The 23,173-nt window shown below is 37.4% G+C and overlaps 1 protein-coding gene across 3 annotated transcripts in view; it reads left to right on the forward strand.

Moving 5' to 3' along the window:
- LOC145692810 (uncharacterized) overlaps nucleotides 1-23,173 on the forward strand; it is a 170,569-nt gene that overhangs the window by 130,495 nt on the left and 16,901 nt on the right. The gene's annotated exons all lie outside the window — the stretch shown is intronic.

The following is a 23,173-nucleotide window of genomic DNA, read 5'->3' on the forward strand; positions in this document are numbered from 1 at the left end:
TTTAAATGTGTTCTTTCGTTTCATCATTAGTCCTAACGTATTGTATGAATAGTTCTCGACATACCATATTTCACTTTAAAACCCGATGAATCATTTATAATCACCCCGTGTATGTATGTATAAAATTGCTTGTTATATGTATACACCTGAGAGCAGGGATGAAAGTGAAAGGGGAATGCGCGGGAACGTTGTCCCCCACTTCAAAAAAAATTACGGCGTTCCTCCACTTCCTAAAAAAAAATTACAATGGGCAAAGATAGGCACAGGAAACGGCGTAACGTCATACGTCTTCCTCCTTTTTCAGGTCACTTTTACCCCTCCCTGAGAGGATAAAAGGTTCGCCCAACTTTCAAATAAGCAAATTGCCTGTGGCCTTTGGTCCAGTAAGGTGGAACAGGCCGGGACTTGATCCCCTTCCTGATCTCAGGAAGCTTTTAAAATGGGTTGTCACATCATAAGATTTGGTACCTGGTGATGTTGGGACGCCCTCTGACACCGCTGTGGAGGGATTACTTGTGTTGTCTTAATGCTCCAGTGCTGATAATGGATGTGCCGGTAGATGTGTACTAGCAGAGAAGTTCTCAACCAATAAGTAACTGGTCGATTGACTTCGGCCATCGAACGATGATATATCATCGTAACCCTCATTTTAAGGATGTTAGGTGTGTCAAAGGGTAGTGATCACTCTGCAAATCGTTCCAATTAGATATAACTGGTAGGAGGACATTTATCTTCCGCGCTTCAGGCTTATCCTGCTTATCTACTCTCCTCGAATGGATGACAATGGGCTGAGGGCAAACTCGGAAAGCGTAAGCTTTCTTACAGTCGCACATCATCTCATTCTTACTTGTAGTCAGATAATAACATACTGCTAGCCGCCATAAAATTATAATGAATTTGTCTGCTGCAATTAAGTTCCCCCAACTCCGTGTCACTCTGTACTATAGTGTAGGGCTCTTTAATTTCCTAACAGTCCCTTTTATGTATTTTTTTTTTTTTTTTTTTTTTTTTAAGAATGCAAGTGGCGCCAATTTCACTTGAATTTTTTAAAAAGTTACGTGCATGTATATTCTAATTTTGTAACTTTCCGGTGACGCATACCTACAGTAATTGAAGTATAAGACTTTTAGTCTTTTTGAAGTAACGTAATTAGAATCAACGAAAATTCCTGAGCACGTGTAGCTTAGTGAAGGTTTAAAAGTTACGTTGTTCGCAATGGCCACATATTGTACCAGATTGTAAAAAGACTTGCTTAATGCATCTCACTTTCGATAATATTTGATAACTATTTCATGATCATAACGTCTCTCGTGCTTGTAAAGGATACGTCGTCCTCTTACATTTTAACACGTTCCTATCGATTGTAAACTTGTTAGATCCTATCATAATCTTGTAGAATACGAAATGTTGGGAACTTTCCCTTCCGGTATAATGGCTAGCGCGCACGTTGAAAGCCTTGAAATTTGCGGTGGCTTGGATTTCACCTAGGTCCATGTCTCATATAGCCTTTGCGCTGAAAGGTACCCTACCCTAAACTCCAACGAAGTGTTGCTGGACTTGTAAACCTGGAAATTAAATAAAATAGTAATAGTAAAACGAGTTTACAGGCTTCAGATGTCAAAGCTAACACTGACAACAAGTACATAGAACTTAGATTGTCAGATGGCTGGCTTTTAGCCGGATCACCTGGTGTTGGAAGAGCAAAATTGATGCTCTTGTTTCTAAGCTGGGCGCAGAATGCTGCGCATATCATGGACAGAAAATAAAAGGAATGAAGACATAGTAAAGGAAGCTAATGAAGGACGACAGCTTATGAAGATAAAAGGAAAGAGAAGAAACAGCATGCTTGACCACCTTATTCGGCACTCTGATTTGATCACCGTGTTGATAGAGGGAAGGGCAGAAGGAAAAGCAGGAAGAGGAAGACCAAGGATAGAATATCTAGATGCAGTTACTAAGAAGAGATCGTATTAAAGTATAAAACAGCTCTCCCAAGGGAGGAAAGTTTTAAAATTTTCATGTTGCCCACCAACCTATTGTTGAGAAGATGATGATGATACATAAATCTTGTGAAAAATTGAGAATCTTAACATGAATTAACTCGAATGGAGAATCTTGATTAAGAAAGTGAAAATAATAACCTATTATATTCTTTTCATATCTAACTGCAATACTGCATGAAAATGTGTTTTTTCAAAAATGAAATATCTGTGAACAGATACTAGTAATAGACTCAGCGGTGATGGGGATAGTAAATCTGACACATGTTTTGATGCTATAGTGTGTGGTAAGATTTCAAGTGATAAGACTAATGAAGCAACTCAAAAGTGGCTTAGAGGTAATGGATTGTAATAGAGTATTGCTTCTAGTGCTTCTGGATCCAAAAATGGAATGAGGAGCTTCTGCGTTTTTTATGAGTCACATATATATACAAATTTTTCATATGTATAGTAAAGCTTAAAGCCTGTTGAAAGTGGAATCGCAAGGGGATTGAACTGTTTCCAAATTGAACAAGTTTCCGCATTATACAGAATTCCATGCAGATATTACTATAAATCGGAAGCATTTTGTACTAATTTTAAGTACATACCAACAGGCATATCTAGTGTTCAGAAATGTAGAATAATGATTCTCGCCGATTTCATCCCTACACTGATACATGTGAAATCCCATAGTACATTTACCAATTACGTAATCATTTATTGTTCTTGTACACTAAATTTCATACTGCATTTCACTGCACTACATTACCCTATATTACAGTACATTTTTAGGAGCTTCATTTTGTAACATTAATCTAGATATATGCATATTCTTTAATCTTACATTGGTGAACAGTTCATGAACGACTTAAGTCATTTTTTTCGTTGCTGGTTTTCTTTGGTTTTCGCTTGAGTTGACCATTTCCATTATTTTATCTTTACGTTTAAGCGCATCATCAATTAACATTTTTCCCGCACTTAATCGTGTTATTGCTTTGTCTTTCTCTTAAGTACGGTAACTTGATCATTAAGAGACGGTTAGACATGCAATTTAGCCATGATGTTTACGGTTGAAAACTTGAACAAAGTGGTTCGCTAAGATGTAAAGATATCAATGGATTGTGTTGTAGAGTCAGTAGGCCTAATAGGAATATTTCCCAAGAATTTAAATGATTCCATTCTTCTTTAAACTCTTAACATTGGTTTGGAGTGTTATTTTTACGCAAACGCACTGAACATTCACAAAGCGAAAAGGAATAGTGTTTGGACATTCTAGCATCTCTTCACTACTTTTCAAGATGCAGTTATTCGTATCCTATCAAAAGATTTGTACCAAGTTACCCATAAGCAAGCGAACAAGATGAGAGCTGTAAAAGTACTGGAATATACTGAAAAATTTCTCAATTGTAGTTTACTGTGAAAGTATTTCCGTATTATACACATAGTTTCTACTGAATCCTTCAATTATTGCTTTCCATTTCCGAGTCGGATATATCCCACATTATGCAAAAAGGTTAGCATTGCATATTCTATTTTCTTGACTGGGACCATGAAATTCGTTCACGAGAGGCAAATTTCCACCATATATACGTTCTGCTTTCAAGTTCTGCTATATATATATAAGGCAACCGCGGAACATTTTAGTGATGGGCAGATTGTCCTCCTTTTTGATTTTAGAAATTAGCAACCATACACACAATATGGCGCAGTGTTACGAAACATAATCAAAAGGGGAAAGCCTTTGTTTAGTTAAGAATTAAAAGTGCTTATCAGCTCTTTCCCCTACTTTTTTTTAAAAACATTTTTCAAGTTACTGCTGGAATCAAGGAATATTATAATAATATATCTCTGTAATTTACTAGTAAGTACTACTGACAAGGAAACATCTTATATTGATAGTAGCATTGTCCAATCAAACAACGCGCAGTCGATAGAGGAGTGAAAAGTGAGAATTCCAAAGTTTTACGGGCCGACACCCAGAAACACAGAAGATACAGAGGAAAGAAAGATCTGGAATCATATAAAGATAGCAATGCAAAAGATACACTGACACATTAAGAATTTCAAAATTATTAAAGCAGTCAAAATAACATTTACACAACCATATAGTAAGAAAACGTTGTACCCACAGACATGCTGAATAACATATGTAATGCATTGTTGCCAACTGAGCACAATAATTTTGTTAAATGGCACGGAACACAAATTATAACATTTAGAAAATCTAATTAGGAGTAGAACCATAGTTGTGAAGTCGTAATGTACACGCATGTCCAAAATGATTGTCGCATGTCTATAATTTTTTTTTCTTGTAAGAATATAATTTGATAACGAATTCACCCGGTATTTCTTATAATGTTAGAATGTGTTTAATCGGCAAAGACATGTATGTGACAAATTTCATATCAGAAGAGCAGTAAATAAAATAAAACTTTCTTGTCCATTTAGCAACATTTTGTTTTACTCATTCTAATTTTCGTGTTTTATAATTCTTTTCCTATGAAATTGACCACAAATATACATTTCCTAATTATACACATAGTATCAGTATTAAAAATACCTTGCAAAATCATGATCAGATTATATTCCTACAAGAAGACAATTCTAAATATGCGACAATCATGTTGGACATGACTATACAGTGTTACCAATGCTTGAGGATGGGCCTATATAAATTCGTATATGAATCTCGGATGTAGAAGAGTACATACAGTACACGATTCGAACTAGTTGAAACAAGAATATAATCACTAAAGTACAAAAATAACGGACGAAGCACAGTATCGAAACATTGTTGCCAAAGTAAAATTCAGAAAAGTACCAAAACAGCACATAAGCTGAAATTATCCATGCCCTTGAATGACTAAGTGGTCCGCAGGCTCGCTCGGAGCGCTTTATCAACAGCAGCACTGACAAACTGACTACCATTAATGTGTGAGGTGCTACAATAATAGGTGCATCAGAAACGTGAGCTTGCTAATCAATTATCAATCAAAGAGCATGCATCATTTCAGTTTTGTGTGTTGTGTTTGATACTATTCTGATTTTTCACTTGGCCAAAACTGCTTCGACATTCTGCTTCGTCACTTAGTTTCGTACTTCAATGATTTTATTATTCTTTGTGGTCTCATATTTTGGTTTCAATTAGTTGGAATCGTGTATTGGATGCACTCTTCAACATTTGAGATTCATATAGGCTTATCTTCAAACGTTGACAACACTGTACATCATGACTTCACAGGTATAGTTCTACTCATAATTTGATTTTTTACATGTTATAATTTGTGTTCCGTGCCAAATTTCATTTTGTGCTCAGTTGGCAACACTGCATTACATGTTATTGAGCATATCTGTGGATACAATGTTTCCTTACTATACTGTTGTGTAAATGTCTTTGATTACTTCAATCGTTTTGAAATTCATTCTGTGTCAATGTATCTTTTGCATTGCTATCTTCACATGATTCTAGATTTTTGTTTCCTCTGTATCTCCTGTGTTTCTGGGTATCGGTCCGTAAAACTTTGGATTTCTCACTTTCCTTCACTCCTTTTTGATTGGGTAATGCTACTATCAATACAAGATGTTCCCTTGTGAGTAAAGTAGACTCATAATTTTTATTGGATCTTCGTTGTTCCCTATGACCTCTTTGGTTTGAAGATGTATTATTGGACAATCAGGAAACTATACATTCTGTTCTGCCAAGTAGGATGTTCTATGTGCTCAGTAATTACTAGACTTCGGAATTTTAGGCACCAAAAAGTTTAATTTTAGGCGCCTAAAATAGGTACTAAAAATAGGAAAATAGGCGCTAAAAATTAAAAATAGGCTCTAAAAATAATAGTATAAATTATTACATACCCCTTTTTATTAACATCTTTTGTTTTCAGTGAATCAGGTGATTCATTCAGTACACAACTTGCTCATTCGTAATTTTGGAAACAGTAAATTACCAACAGTTTCTCAAAGTTTTCGACTGTCAATCTCTCTCTTTTGTCTGTAAGGATCATCTTTGCTGCCGAAAACGATCTTTCCACTGAGACAGATGTTACAGGAGCATACTTAAATTTCGATACATTTTTCATTTCCACTTCGTCGGGGATGGTTTCATCCTCTCCCATCAAAACTTTCCCTATACGAGCCAACACAAGAAATCCCTCATTCTTCTTCACTACACTTTCCCACTTACACTGCACTTTTTCCCCAACTTTCCCCGTAGCACTTTGGATTTTCTTTTCGGCTTCGTTAACTACTGACACCTGTTCACTAAGTGGCTTTCCCGTAGCTTCCAACTTAGTGATCGTCGTAGGTAAGAATGAAAAATTTGACTTGATATATACAAGATCTCTTTTGAGAATGGGATCTTTGAAAAGTTCCTTCAAAACTGAAACACTTGCAATGTTTTCCACACCAGGAAGTTCGCCAACAACACCAGCAATAGCGTCCAAGTTCTCTGCGTAATACAAAGCTGCTTCAAGCCATGTTCCCCAGCGCGTTAGGACAGGTTGTGGAGGAAGAGAAATGCCAGGCAGTTTTTCTTTAAAGACAGCGATTCTCGATGGGGCTTTGCAAAAAGTTTTTTTCATGTTAGAAATGAGGGCATTGACTTGAGGAAATTCGTTCCTGATTGTTTCAGAAATTCTATGAAAAGCATGTGCTACACAGGTAACATGGATGAGGTTGGGGTAGAAAGGTTTTAGGTTCTTAAACGCAGCAATCATGTAAGAAGCTGCATCTGTGCAAAGAAGAAGAATTTTAGAATCATCCACACCACTAGGATACAGAAGTTACAAACTTTTGTTCACGGTGTAAGCAATTGTCTGGGCACTCACTTTCTTAATTTCCTTGCTACTTAACAAGTGAGGAGTTGAAGGTCCATCTTCATCAAGTTTTCCTACAACAACATTCACTATGTATCTATTGCATGCATCAGTAGTCTCATCGACGCCTACCCAAATGCTGGAATCGCCAATATCCTTTCTGATTGTATCAAGTGTATTGTTGTATTCAGAATCCAAACACGTTTTCCTGAGTGTTGACTCACACGGTATCGATTGCTGGCACCACTTCTGTAAAAACTGTCGGAATGTTTCATTTTGAAGTGTGTTCCATGGGATGTTGGCAGCGACAAGGGCTCTAGCAAGATCCGCATTAAATGTGTTCGCAGTTCCAGATTCAGATCCAGATCCAGAAGGCTGAGTTAACTGTGTCTGTTTCTGTTGTTTCTTCGCTTTAGATTTGGCAAGATGTCCAGCACCATCAATGTGTTGCTTTAAGTGGCACTTCTTTTCCTGAGAAACCTTAAAAAAAAAAAAAAAAAAAAACGCTTAGAAATATATTTTCAAATGCTTCTTACAAAACTAGTGAAGATGGTGGCGTTTTAACTTTAATTTCGGTTTCAAATTCTCTAATTTTCTTCGTGTACATTGCGACTAGTATTTTCAAACGGGTCAGTTCGGGTCAGCTTATTGTTGGACACCCTCAGTAACGGGTCGGGTCAGGTCAGCCTAACTCGGGTCACGAGTCTGGTATCGTTAGACCAACTCAGTTCACCAGTCGGGTCGGGTCAAACTATCTCGGGTGACCCGACTCGACCGGTGAACTGAGTTGGTCTAACGCTACCCGACCCGTGACCCGAGTTAGGCTGACCTGACCCGACCCGTTACTCGAGGGTGTCCAACCAAAAGTCGACCCGAACTGACCCGATTGAGAGCACTAATTGCGACAACTACCATCACTGTTTGCTTGCCTTTCTGGTCGTAATGTGCTTTTTTTTTTTTTTTTTTTAATCGGTGAACGTTACATTATTGATTTAAAGTTGACAAAAAGGCAAACTTGTTGGTCTACCTCGTTAAAGACCAATATACCCCAGTCCCATTTCGAATCAGAACAGATCAAATAAAAGACTAATCGATGAGCATTTTACTTCAGAATAATCCCCAATTTACAGACAGAAGCAATAAAATTGTATATCAATATCTGAGAAATAATATTTAATTTTAAGCACTGTAACTAATTTAATTTTAAGCACTATATTTTATTTAATTTCGAATGCTGACACACTCCAACTTGGCAAAAATTAAAACATAATTTGGCAATATTTTGTTTGAGATTTGGATGCCAAAATAATTGCATGAAAAATTTCAAAATATCGTCCCTTTAAAATTTTCTTTAAAACTGTAATTTACAAAATTTTTAACTGATTTGAACCAAATTTTCCCCAAAATATGATTAAAATGTTTCAGTGTGAAAATCAGTGACCTGTCAAAAATTTAAAATAAGGGCCGTTTTAAAATTTCAAAAATTCAAAATTTTTGCAACTATCAACTGACAGAAACCAAAGTTAGAACGAAAATAAAGTATTAGCAATGCCTTAGTTGAGCGTGAACATCAGCATGATACAATAAATAAAATTGGCGTTTTTTAATTTTTTTTTTTTTGGAAATTAGTTGTCTCTTGCGGCCCTGCGACAAAAGGTGTATGGATATTCTTCATCAGGAGAGAGAGAGAGAGAGAGCAATCGATTAGAATTCCTTTTTTTTTTTTTTTTTTGGCTTTGGGGAGAGAACATCAGAGACAAATTCTTCCTTTCTTAAGATCTGTCCTAAAATAAAATTATCCGCAATTGTAATTCTTGTTAGACGAGTGTCAGACTGTTCTTTTCTTGCCCCTGTGTGGAATTTATTTGTCTGTAACTATGGATGGAAATCAATAGCATCTTAAGACAATAGACAGTAGCACCTCGAGCAAAATTGATAAATAAAAAAACAAAGAGACAAACAAGTTTCTGCTTCGTAAAACAAGTTCTGAGACAATCTATGAACCTCAAACGCCGTTATTTAACTATTAACAGATCTTTTCTTTCTTTTTCGAGAAAAATAACAAAAAAAAAAAAAAAAAAAAAAAAATGGCCTTTAAACATTTTTCCTATCTTTTATGCTTTTCAAGATATTGACATTTCTAGTTTTTCTTTCAAACTGAAATCCTCGTTTTTAGATATTTTCGGGATGAAAGGATATATCCAGTTTCCTTAACTTTTTAAAGATAATCAATATTGGCATTGCACATTTCTTCTTTCAAACTTTTGGAACTGTTGGCATTTAAAAAAAATTGAATCCCGCCTTTCTTAACTTCTTTCGTATTTTTTTTTTTTTCTTTTGAAAAACGAGATAGCAAAAATATGTTTTCTTAAGCTCCTGAAACTGTCGAGTAATTGCTGGCATTAAACATTTTTCTCCGAAAAGAGGACCCCTTTTGGAGTTACTGACACAATATGTCAACTTTAACTTACATTGTTTTTAACCTTTACCGCTTTTTTTCGGGGGGGGGGGGGAGTCCTTCGGAAAGAACCGAGAATGCCATGTCCGCTTTTCTCAAGATCCCCGAGAATCCCTAAAACTGTTGAATGTGTAAGTCTAGACACTTTCTTCCATTAGCACTTTCAAAACCATCGTTCATATATTTCATTTAAGCAGGCTGCTAGAAGTCTTTACATTTTAAAGATTTTCCTGTGTTACAGGATTATTTTTATGTTTTTTCTTAACTGATCTAAATTCCATGTAAATTAGATTTTCACGAGTTCAGCAGCTCAGTAACGTTGTCTCTTAAAATAGTTAACCTCCCATTGATAAAGGTTTTACTTTAGCTAGCTATACAGAAACAAGGAGGGGGGGGGGTGTACAATTGATTTAATTAAATTTATAAATTCTGTAAATAAAAATAGCTTTTCTTACCTGCTTGCTGCACAATGGACAAAAGATTATTCTTCCATCGTATGTTAGATCTGGAAATTCTTGCAACCACTGGCGAATCAAGGTACTTTTTGAAGACTTCTCCTTTGGCATTGTTGCGTATGATACAAAACTTCTTTTTAAGAATCCTCAAGATCTGTGACTGGGCTGTAAGCCGTTGAGTCCAATTGTTCATGCGTTGTAGAGACGATGTATCGTTCTTGAACTACGTGTTTAAGATAAATCACTGCACTGACCCGAAAATGATACATGGATGGATACTCCAGTCAACTGAACCGCGTCACTTCATGAATCGTTTCTGTTCGTGGACTTTGGTTTTTCCCAAATATTGAAAGCGAAGACCCGAAGAGATTCTTGCTTCAATAGAGCTGTGTGTTGATTTGTGAATGTGTGTGTGTAAACTATTGTCCAAATTCCAGAGAGCTGAACGGATCACAGAAGAGCTGAAGTGAGCCGCTACAGAAGAGAAAAGGTGGAATAGTTCCAAGAATGCAGAACGGCAGGGAGGGGAATATTGGTTACTGCGATATGCACTTAGCAATAGCTTTGGTTTTGCCCCTGGGGAAAGAGAGACAGACAGAAAGAGATAGAGATCTTTCAGTACAGTGTCTGCAGGATGCAAAGGGATGGTTTGTCTTTGTCTTTCACAAATGGGCTTGACCTTGAGCAGAAATAGCTCAACTTTTAGAAACAATTTTTTACATACAACCACCCTCTGCGTTTCACTTCTTCATACGAGTTAGACTAAAATTAGCCTCGACAAACACACTCACTCTGCCTTCAGATTTGTCAATTAAATTTCACTCAACACTAAAAAAAAAGTTTATTTAAAAAATACAGGAATTTTGTATTTTTTGCAGTTTTAGGCATTTTTAGGCCAAAACGGCCAAAATAGGCGCTAAACTCCATTTTAGGCATTTTTAGGGCACTTATAAAGTGTTTTAATAGGCTTAATTCCTCATGATTCGTAAAGATCCGAAGTATTTTTTACTTCCTATAAAGGGAACAAAATAGGCATTTGCCTTAAAATCCGAAGTCTAGTAATTACGCAGAGAAACGTAGTCTTTTATTTCTGCTTAATTTTGAAGAAAGAAAGAAAAAAAAACTGACGTTCTCACTTTGTAATCAATTTGAGGTCAAGTGGCTTGGCTTTCCACCCTGACATTTTAGGATGTTCCTCTCAAACTTACGAGGTGAATGTCGGACCTTTAGCCTAACCGTCATAACTGTGGGACGTAAAACTCAAAGATTTTCTTCTCGTCGTTGCGTTGTTTCAGACCACACTTCACGTCGTATTACAAATATATCTGCTCATTATGGTAAAACATTATTCTGCACTCCTCTTTCTCCCTTTCCTTGTATCCTCTGGTTTTGCGCCGTACACACTAAAGATGGGAGCGAGTACCCATGTACCAAATCTGCCTGTATTTTTAGAACGTGATAGTTCAAGTCCGGCAGGTGTTGCAAAATAGCTGAATAAATTCTTAGAATAGCAATTAATATTGTAAAAATTAATATTTTCACCGTATATTTATTTATTTATCAAAGGTCATTTTAAAAGGTTAAGAATTGTAAATAGCAGTAATTAATAAATGTGATTTCCAATGTATCGAAAACCAGAACACATCAAAAAGAGGAAAGAGAGAATTACAGATCATAGAAACAATAGTATCATAAACATTAAACTGAAAAAATAAAGTGCGCGAATGAATACCGTAGCCAAAAACTACTTTAAAAGAAGAAATCATATTAGCTAATACTTACTTTGCCCTTTGATAAAGTAATCATGCTATACAACACATAATTGCACTTCTGATTGCACGATATCGTAAGCATTTTCTTTAGGTTGTCTACACACAAGATAAGTTGTTTGTCCGTTAAGATGAGCTTGATGCCTGAAAACTATGGTTTAACATATATCGACATAAAAGTGCTTTGAATATGATCTTGTTACACCCTTGGAATTCATAGCAATATTAACCGAGCTTTTCATGTATTCAGTTTGTTTAACCCCTCCAGTGAGGAGTATCAGATTCCATATCTCATAAGTGAGCTGCATTCCACGATATCAAGAAACAATGCATTTCCGGTAGGAAGATAAACAAAGCTAAAGAAACACCATCAAATAGCAAATATGGCTATTGATAACATAAATAGCTTTTATTCACGATTTATAAATATATTTATGTAATCTTGCTACAACTGGCAGTCTATAATGATAATAGTACAATTTACCTCTTCCGCTTTCTTTCGCAATTCAGTGTATCCACTTGAAAATCTAACAAGAAAAAATGAAAATATCTCGACAGCAAATTATGTGACAAAATCGTCCAGCTCTGTTTTTCTGGAAGAGGAAAATCGAGCTATATTCCCAGCACAAAAACGACACGGTACTCCTCCATAGATCTATCTCCACGTGCACTTGTTGGGTTGCTCGACAAAAGTCCAGGCGGTGGTCAGGTATTTTGCAATATTTTTAACCCTTGCACTAGTACTCGGTACATCACAGTCTTAACGTATCTCCATAAAAAAATGACCAGGGTTTTAAGTCGAGCGACCTCGGAGACCATTAAATAGGATTTCCCGTTCCGATCCAATTGTTTTGGTAGTGGGTATTCAGGAAATGTCTGATATTACGGATGCAATACGGCGGAACCTCGTCTAGCGTCTAGTTGAAACATATATCCATTTAATATACAACGTACAGCGTAATGTTCCAAGATTTTCAGGTATGTTGCTCCTGTAACTCGTAACCTCTTAAGGTGGACATGATAGTTCAGTGGTAGAGCGCTTACCTCTTGTGTGTGAAGTCCTTGGTTCGATCCCCGGCCAAGTAAGTTTGTGAGTTTTTATTGAGGTACTCCCGTTTCTCGCACATTCTCATTCCGCCGATTCTTCCATCATTTACTTGTCCTAATCATTGGTCTCCCTTAGCCTAAAGGGCATAAACGTGGTACGTTAAACGGAAAGATTTCATTTCGTAACCTCTTAAAAATACCGAGTGACAGAATCTTTACACATTTAATTTCGGGTTGTAGCGTTTGTGTTCCACAAGTGCGTAGGGATTTTCCTCACTCCATATCTTGAAGTTATGCCTGCGCATGTTAATTTAGATATGGTGATTGTTTTCTCAGACAATGTGTGTGAATTCTTTGCTTTCATCAGAGTTCCCACCGACCTGGAAAGCCGAGAAAAGTCGGGGAATTCAGCTAACTCGTAAAAATTCCTGGAAAAATCAGGGAATTTTAAGTACAGATTTTTCTTTTCAGAACCTATTTCTCTTTTTGTTTTCCCTACCTATTTGGTAGGGGGATATTTTATAAAATAAGTTAGTTTTGTTTTGCAAAATTACCTATACATATACACGTACACTATATACATACGTGTGCATAATAAATGAGAAACCTGGTCGGAAAAAAATAAAGTTGCTTTTTCACATTATACATAGATATGGAAAATTTTAAATTGTAACCTGGAAAAATCAGGAAATTCGTACTTATCAAATAAGTGGAAATGCTGTCAATGCGTGATTGCATATGATACAGTAAACGACGCCGTTTTATTCACTTACAAAGAAACTTGAAGCGCATACGATCTAGTAATTTGCGATCTTCCGTCTGTTTGTGATATAACTCTCAATTTATCATTTTTGTAAAGATACGCAAGTCATTACACCATATACTCCAATGATAAATATGGTTTAAACGTCGTAATATCATTCCCTTCATGAAACTTCCGTTACGTTGAAGGATTCTGGTAACTTCTAGATGAAATTAAGACAAGTGAATTTTGAAAGTATGGAAGACTTCCAAACCATCTGAATACAATACGCAAACTTAGAAATAGTCGGTTACATCTACAACTACTGGATGATTATATTCACGAAGAAATTAAATGTCGACTAAAAGCAGGGAATTCGTGTTACTATTCGGTTCAAAATCTCTTGTCGTCGCGAATTCTGTCGAGGAATTTGAAGCTTAAAATATATAAAACGATAATCATCCCTGTTGTTCTGTATGGTTGCGAAACATGGTCGCTTACTCTGAGGGAAGAACATAGACTGAAAGTATTTGAGAACAGGATCCTGAGAAGAATATTCGGACCCAAGAGGAACGAGAATGGGGAATGGCGGAAGCTTCATAACGAGGAACTACATAGTTTATACGGTTTACCCAACATTGTTAGGGTCGTCAAGTCTAGGAGGCTTAGGTGGGCAGGTCATGTAGCTAGAATGGAAGAAAGTAGAAACGCTTTCAAAGTCTTGACTGGTAGACCCATAGGAAAACGACCATTAGGAAGACCTAGGCGCAGATGGGAGGATAATATTAAGATGGATCTCGCAGAGATAGGAATACAAAGTAGAAACTGGATCCAATTAGCTAAGGATAGAAGTCAGTGGAGAGCTTTTGTGAACGCGGCACTGAACCTCCGGGTTCCATAGGCCATAGAGTTAGTTAGTTAGTTATATATATATACATATATAACGTTTCTCGCTATTTCTTACTGTTTTCGTTCTATGGCGATAAATGTTGAAACCGAAAATCGTTAATTTGAACCACTTCAGCTTGAATAGAGGGTTACGGGAGGGTATAGAATCTATTCTTGGGACGCTAAATCGATTGCAAAAAAGGTGTTTCTCAATATCTTTTCAAGTTCTTGCTCTATGAAAATCGGTATTGAAACTAGAAGTATTGTAAATTGAACCATTTCCGGTTTCGATGGAGTGTTGCAGGTTGCAGGTTTAGGTGATATACACTCTCTTGAGATCATGAATTGATTGTAGAAAAATGTTTTTCGTTGTCTATTACCATTTTTGTTCTATGGCGATAAATATTGAAATCCGAAATGATTAATTTTAATTACTTCTGGTTTGAATAGAGGGTTAATGAAGAAGAGAAAAACTGTTTCTGGGACGCTGAATCGATTGCAAAATACGCATCTCGATATCTCTTATTGTTTTGGCTGTGATACCTGACGACAGACAGACAGACTCGTTCTGTAAGACTTCCGACACTTATGCATAGCATAATTTGGAAATCTAAAAAATCAGGTCATAAATTTTGTATGTGACTTTACAAAATGAAACGAGACGAGGACATCTTTTTCGATAATCGAAACTAGAGAAAAAAAAAATTCTTCGAAAGCGAGACAAGATGTGACTTACCAAATTTACGAGGTGAGACAAGGAAACCTTATTTCTCGTCTCGTCTCGTCTCGTAAACAGCACTATATTACACACATTTATTATTATATTGGTAATAGTATTCGATCTGTGTTGCACAATAGACTTCAGTATTTATCAAAATTGGAGAGTGCGTCTATTACAGTACATTTCTTTGGTTTTGCTACAGTCAATAGGTACTATTTATATAGCGCTTATTATTCTGTTGCTATAATATTTAATCAGTGTTCAAGGGAGACGTTTATGATTGTTGTATTACCGAGAAACTCTAGTTGGTTTTTACTTTTTTTAAAAAAATGTATGCTTCAGCTGCTTATATGCTGCTGCTGTTCGGCGGCGTCGATGACACATATTTTCTTGTCTTTTTTCGTTTCGTTGTCCAAGCAGATATCAATATCCTGAGGACCCAAGCAAATTTAGAAGGAAGGGAGCACATGCTGTTATCCCCCCCCCCCTATATCATAATAAAATTTAGGGATTTGCGAGTCCAGATATGTGTTTCCTGCTCCTTTCGTTTCGTTATCCGAGCAAAGATAACGGGATTCTAGGAGGGAAGCACAGGCCCCCTTTGTCCCCTCAGGATCGGCGAACGTGCTTTGTTATTCTCCATTGCAAATAATAAAATTCAAGTATATAGAAATAGAAAAGTTCATATAGAAGTAAGAATATATAAATACAGGGTGACCCAAAAGTAGGTATATAGTCCTGTAGTGATCAACTCACTGCTTTTTATATCATTTCTTATTGTTATCCATCAGGTAGACCTAGTTTCTTTTTTATTTGTTCTTAATGTCTTTTTACTTATATCTTAAGCTCGGAACAGCCGAAGCAAATAAACTTATAAGCTAGAGTGTTATACTTGATAATGAAGGGGTGTATCCATGGGCGCCGATCCTGGGGGGCCAAGGGGCCCGGGACCCCCTTAGCTCATGTGGTCCCCCTTATTCTATTTAAGAATATGCAATATTTGGCATAATTTGAATGTAATCTGTCTTAAAATCCTCATATATGCCCTCTGCATCTGAATCCCCCCCCCCCAATTTACAGAGAAATCGGCGCCCTTGGGTGTATCCCTACTTTTGGGTCACCCTGTATAAAGCTCATAAGATGTTAGAAGTGTAGACTTCATCTGAACGATTACAGCTAATTAAGTGAGGGGCTCTCAAAGGGTCGAGCGGCAAGTCATTACAGGAAGCCCGCGGGGGTCAGTATCATATTGTTTGTATCGATCACTATTGTTTTGTGATTCCCTCAAGCGGGCTAGTGAACAGATAAATAAATTACCAGTAATTTTTTAAATGAAAATAGCCCTTAAAAAGGTTTTAATCACCCTGTATTGAGTTGTCTTGATTTTAACGTCCCGTTCAGTAGCGAGGCTATATGAGACGTGGACCTACTGATTAATGTGGAATCCGAGCCACATGAGTTCTCACCGGAAATCGAACTCGAGTCTCCCACACCAAAGGCGCGTACACTAAAGCGCTGAGCCACGAATGAGCTCTCTACTATCCCTGTATTATATAATAAACTGATGTTTTTCAACCCAGTTCTGATTGGTTATGTAACACACCTTCGACCAGACAATTCGTGGCCAATACTTCGACTCCCTACGACAATATTATTGGCTTTGCCTGATCCTCAATACGCCAGTTAAGTAACATCCAAAACGTTTTGAGTAATACTTTTTTTTTTTTTTCATAGGGAGTTGAAATCGGGACAAGGCACGCACCATTTCGACTACACAGAAAACACATGAAACCCCAACACAGCAACTAAAGGAATTAAAAAACAGATCTTACGTACCTTTCTTTCGAGAAGGAAAAAATGACGTTGAGGAAGTTCACGTCCGTTCAGGTTGTTACAGAGCTAGAACAACACAATCCGTAGCAGAACAACCTTTACAGCCGGAGGAAGTCTCTCCGAAGGCTCCACACAGATAGGGAAAATCCCGCGTGGCAAAGAAGCAGACAAGTTCAGTGGTCACATAGAACCAATAGCAACGTGTTTACATTTATGTATAGAACAAAACAACTAAATTCACTTTGACAGTAAACGCGCGGCTCTGTGTTGTACTAGTGGCTAGCGTTTGTGGCTTGGATGCGTGAGATCCTGGATTCGATTCTTAGTGGGATAGTATCAAATAGGCGTACATTACAGTGCGTCAAATACCGCTTAGAAACAGCTAGGATTGACTCATTTGCTATTATGTAGAAATGTTTGCTGTTTATGAAGCATACAAATTCAACTTCCAATTTTCCCTGATGGTGTAGTGGTTCGCGCGCTCGCTGTTGGTGCACAGGGTCCCGGGTTCGATTCCTAGTAGGACAGTTGAAATTTGAGAGTGATTCGGAACACTGGATTCCACGCTAAAACTAGGTCCACGTCTCATATTGCCTCAGTGCTGAAATGGAATATTAAACTCCAGCCAAGCAAATTCAGCTCTGGCGCACGCTTAACTGAGTGAAGCGTGGTAAGCGCATCGGCTCAAACGCCATTACTTCGGGCTTGCTAGGGGGCCGCGATGGCTCAATGGTAGAGCATTCACCTCTGGTGCATAGGGTACTTGGTTAATCCCAGTTCGCACAAAGTAAACCTTGTGGACAAACACCATGTGACGTGAGTTTTCTCGGGTTCTCCCGTTTCCTCCCACTTTCTTCATTCCACCATTTTTAAATTTCATCATCATCGTCTCCTTTAGCCTAGCCGACATAAGCGTGGGACGTAAAAATTTTTTCGGGCATCTTAGACCGGGTTCACTGCCTCTTAATTGGTGTACATCTCAGTTGCTTTAGGATACTGGGAGAACACGTTAAACCAACCCAGGACCGTGCACAAAAACACTTAAATTAACCATTTGACTTCACGGAAATAGTAAGTTATTATTATTATTAATATAATAATATGTTCTATAATAGACATGGAACAGGAAGGAAACGCCAGTATGTAGTTTACTTTTGTGAAAGAGAAACGATAAATATGGTGTTTGCATTTACTTATGTGGAATATGTAGTTAGGTATGCTGTAGAGCAATGAAGATACATCTTTACAAGGAATCGAACCCAGGTCGTCGGACTTTTAATGAGTTATCAGGCATCCATATTGTTTTATCTGATGTGGCTAGAACTTTGGTATAATTCACTCATCTCCATCTGTAGATTTCCATGATCAATATGTGTGATATAATAATTTATTGAGGGGAGGGGCAAGGGAGCAAATGTACTAGTAACGGGATTGACTTATTATTATTATTAGGTTGGAGTTATGGAAGGTACGGTCAGAAACTTTCGACCTCCACTTTAATAAGGGTGGAGTGCAGATTTGTCGTTGCTCACATTTTCTACGGATAGAACTGGTTGTTATGAAGGTTTTGTCACGAAAACAAATTGAAATATCTTTCGCTACGTATAACGCATACACTATATCTTTGTCAATAATTTTGCTTTTGTCGAGTAGCAAGAAGCAAGTCGTGTAAAGAACTCTCAAATGTATTGATTGAATAACTGACGGAAGCTAGGCGATAATCTAGGACGCGCAGGCCCAAAATATCGAAGATGCATTTATTAGTCACGCAGGTTATTGACCGAAGCAGTAGAAGTGTGTTGATTAGGGATCAGGGATCCGCTCCCCATGATCTCACAAATGCAGTCCAGATAATGTCATCGTAATATCGCCTGCTGTTTTTAGTTTTATGCACGCAGTGATAGGCTGTGAAATGTGACGTCAGACAACTTAATGCTGTGATTGGTGGGTGGGGTGACGTAAGACCTTTCGTCATCGACTGCGAGAGCAGAAGCTTTGCGTTGTTTATATGTGTGCGCGGTGCGTGTGGGAGTGTGTGTTGGGGGTGTGCTTATTTGTAAGGGGACCAAATCCTTATTTATTTTTTTTTTCTCCTTGGATGTTTGTTTAAAAACTTTGATCCTGCAGCTACTGTAAGAGGTATTTGTTATTCTTTTGAAATAAAAGCTTTTATATACTCTCAAAGAACTAAGAGAAACAAGAGCAGTGTGCATTTTTATGCAATGGAAGACCGGCAAATCGCGTGTCTTGTTGCGGTGATGCTTCCAAAATTCTGGAGATATTTGTTACGCAATATATAGTGTTTCGTTTTTAATTTGTAGAATTTTTTTTTGATTTAGCTCACCGTTTTATATATGGCTCCTGGTACAATGCTAATTATGTGACCGGTCTTTTTTATGCCAACAAAATGGCGGAGTTTAGTTTTTAGCATATGATAGACTTACGAAAAGTGAATTCAAAACCACGAAGGCAATATTATGAAAGAAAATTATATTAAAAAAATGAGTCTTTCAAATTTAAATACTGGAGCTGTATTGAAGAGTTCAACCAGTGGCGTTGTAAGGGATCCGTGGGTGAACAAACCTCCTAAGCCTAAAGTATTCAGTTTGTATTTACTAAATTTAAGTAGACGTAAGCCTTCTTGCCAGCCTGTTTCCAAGCATGGACCGTAGACCATAGCTAAATTACTATGTGCAATTGAGTGTTAATATGCTCTTAAGGCTCAGTAATTATATATGTAAAAATGTAGACATATATGTATGTATGTATGTTCCAGCATAACTCTGCCGATGTCGTTTAAATCTTAAATTAGTCCCTCTTTGATATCTCTGGGGGAGTGAAATGGTAGCATAAAAACAATGGATGTTTAGAGACTCCGAGAACCATGGATTCGACATTAAGTTGATTGATGACAGTTCCAGTGACCATTGAAACCAGGTTAAGCTCCTAGTGGGATTAAGATCCCTAGCAACCTAGGGGAGAGTTGGAGGGGTGATTTATAAAAATAATAGAAAATTACCGTACCGATATTAATATTGAATCCATAATTTTCAAAGATCCTGAAGTGAATCGTAATACTTCAACACTCTGGAGCAGGCCCGTATCCAGGGGGGTCTAGGGTGTCGGGCCCCCCTAAAATTTTTGCTGGCTCCCCGGTACGCTTGCAAATGAACTATAATATGGCGATGAATTATCATATGGTTGGATCGCCCCTTCCCCCCTGCATTTTTTGGCTGGCTACGGGCCTGCTCTGGAGGGGGGAAGGTTGACTATTGAAAACGGCCGATATTAGTGTTGAATAATTATTTTCGGGGTCGCTAAGATAATCGGTGACAGTCGCGATGCTGTTTAAGTCTTAAGTTCTGCCCACGTTGGGGGTAAGATCCCCTTCCCTTCCAAGGATATGTTGGAAGGAGGAACGTGTAAAAATAATAGTGATGGATATTAGTGTTTAAACCATAGTTTTCGGGATCGCTAAGATGAATAGTGGCATTTTCAATGCCGTTTTGGTCTACATTCAGTACCTATCAGCACTCCTAAAGGAAGAGTATGATACATAAAAATAATCGAAAAGTATCGATATTAGTGTCAGATCCATAGTTTTCCGTGTAGCTGTGATGAATAGTTGCACTTCCGATATCATTAAGTCCAAATTCAGCCTCCATCGGTATGTGGGGTTGAGAAATGGTGAAATGTCTTAAGATCACTGAGTCGGCTCGCGAATTTACAGGGGCAACGCCGAAGACGTTGTTCTTCGTTATTCTATTCAGTTGTATGTATGCATTGTCAGTCTGTTCGCTCCATCATAACTCTGAAACGCATAGGAGTTATTTCAACCAAACTTGGTACGCACATAATTTACAATCTTGGAAAAATGGTTTAGAGTAAGACACTCCTAGCCCTATTAGAAGAGGGAGTAGAAAGGGGTGACATTTAAAATTAATCGAAAGCTACAATATTAATGTCGAAGTTTTCGGGGTTACTAATATGAATTCGGGGAGACTGACACTCCCGATGCTCTTCAGTCATGTTCAGGCCTCCAGTGTGGGTGATACACATTCCCAGTGTAGGGTTGGAAGGAAGAGACACGAGAAAATAGTCGAAACCTATTTATATTAGTGTCGAATCCTAGTTTTCGGAATCTCGAAGATGAATACGGATACTTCGATGCGGTTTAAATGGATGTTCAGCCCCCCATCGACATGGTAGCTAAACAGGGCTGAAAAATAAAAGTTCGAAAGTGACCGAGCATAGTGTCGAATCCATATTTTTGAGAATTGGGAAAACGGCTGACCCATTTGAAACAACGTGCGGAACAATTACGGTAGTATCTACCTCAAGGCGGGTTTATATCATGTCACTTACATTAATGTTCATATTCTATGGGGTATAGTGTTTAATTATAATTATAGTTTCATTGAAATGCATATCCTAAGGGGTAACGATTATTCAGTTAATAATATAGTCGATGGGACTTAATTTTATTAAACCTTTAATTTTCATAAGAATATCTATTGGGTTAAATTTTATTTTTTAAAAATAAATCTTACTATACGAAAAGGGAAGCGTTTATTGCGTACGTAACTTGTTAAGAAAACATATGATAACGTGATAAAATTCTTTTCTGAAAGTTTTAAAATTTTATCCATGAAGAAATCTGATTGGGAAAAGGAGACACGTTATTCAGATTAAAAATTGAAATGTTATTAGGTACGGATGTACGTCCGTTACTCCACGCGTTAACTTGAACGAAAGCGATTTTTTTGCAATAGACAGCTAGAGTGATTATCTGGGCCGAGTTCGTTGCAGTCAATCTATTAATATCTTCATGGGGTAACAGTGACTTCAGCGGTGGCTGTCCATATCTCGTTTAAAGTCTATAACATACCCTAGCTTCTATGCAACCTACACTGTAGCAAAAATATGTTGATTGTCTATAGTAAAAGGGTATATCGTTTCATTACTGCAAGTATATGCCCAAGTTCGTTAATGGAGTAAATAAGTTAACATCTTCACGGAGTAACGGTGACTTTAACGATGGCTATCTATATCCCGTTTAAAGTTTATAGCATACTCTGGCTTCTGTGCAACCTACACAGCAGCGAAGACATCTTAACGGTAACGGTGATTCTGACGGTAGCTATACATATCCTATTTTATCCTATTGAAACAGAGGTACTAGAAGTTACATATAGCACCATTACATAGTATCAAACGTCCAGTAGTTGACATCTACAGGACATAATTAAAACTTCTTTGCGTGATCCTAATTATTGTCTTTACCAGAATTTATTATTAATATTTAAAGGCATAGCCTATAAAGGACGTCAACTTGCATTTTACCCTTCCATGATTATTTCATGGAGTGGCCAGAGAAAAGATCCCCTCCTCGAGCCATATCTCCATTCACGCATAATATGGGTTATCAGTATGTTCATAATACTATTTCAACTCCCCATGCATTGCCCGGGCGAAGTCTCCTGAAACCACCACCGAAACTTGCAATGTCTAGTGATATCCGAAGTTAAATCCAAACAAAGTTGACGTCGAGTTGGTTCGAATAATCCAAGAGAGAAAATTTCTACAATTGCAATTGATGAATACCGGAATTTTAATTTATGTGTATATACTGAATTCTTAATTAGTCTCTTCAAGATGTACGCGGTGAAGACCTGGCTGCAATGTTCGGTGCGTGCACAGGATATTTTGGCGTTGGTCTAGTGTCCATGAAACAAATTTAGACAACTGAATAAGGAAGCCAACTTGCTCAAGGAGGGTAAAATTTATATTTTGAGAATCGATATCTACAGTTGTAATCTGAGTCTTCTGTTAACGTGTAGCAAGTTCGTATTAATGATTACTATAGGTTCTAAGTTAGGCTTAATCCCTAATATTAAAATATCTGTTCTATATTTTTCAATAGCTAACAGTAATATTTCTTTTGGAAATTCTTATACCTTTTATTCTTTCATATATGTGATATCTATATAGTCAATACTCTTAAAATGATACAGTATTATATTTCAAGGTGTAATTTCAATATCCTTCAATCACTAATTAATAACTCTTCATTTGTTGTAACATTTCACAATTCGGGTTGCTGTTTATTTTTTCGAAAGCACATTCTGCCCGATATTCTAAAAATCTTATATCAAGCTTCCAACAATACCCTACCAACTAACTGAGCTCCTTCATGGCTAAGCGGTTAGCATACGCGGCGTGGGAGACCTGGGTTCGATTCTCGGCAGAAGCTCACGTGTTTTCGGATTCCACGTTAGCCAGGTTCCGTCTTATGTAGCCTCGCTGCTGTAAGGGACGTTAAACTCAAAACCAAACAACTAACCAACCAATCGTAGTTCGACATGCGCTACCTGGGACCTTCCACAAATCTTAGAATTCTATAGGTGTTTTTGTTAATTTATTTTTGGTTAGAGGTCGTGATTTTTTTATGTGACATTAAT

The sequence above is a fragment of the Thermobia domestica genome, chromosome 8, assembly GCF_964235325.1.
Source record: "Thermobia domestica chromosome 8, izTheDome1.hap1.1, whole genome shotgun sequence".
NCBI lineage: Eukaryota > Metazoa > Arthropoda > Insecta > Zygentoma > Lepismatidae > Thermobia > Thermobia domestica.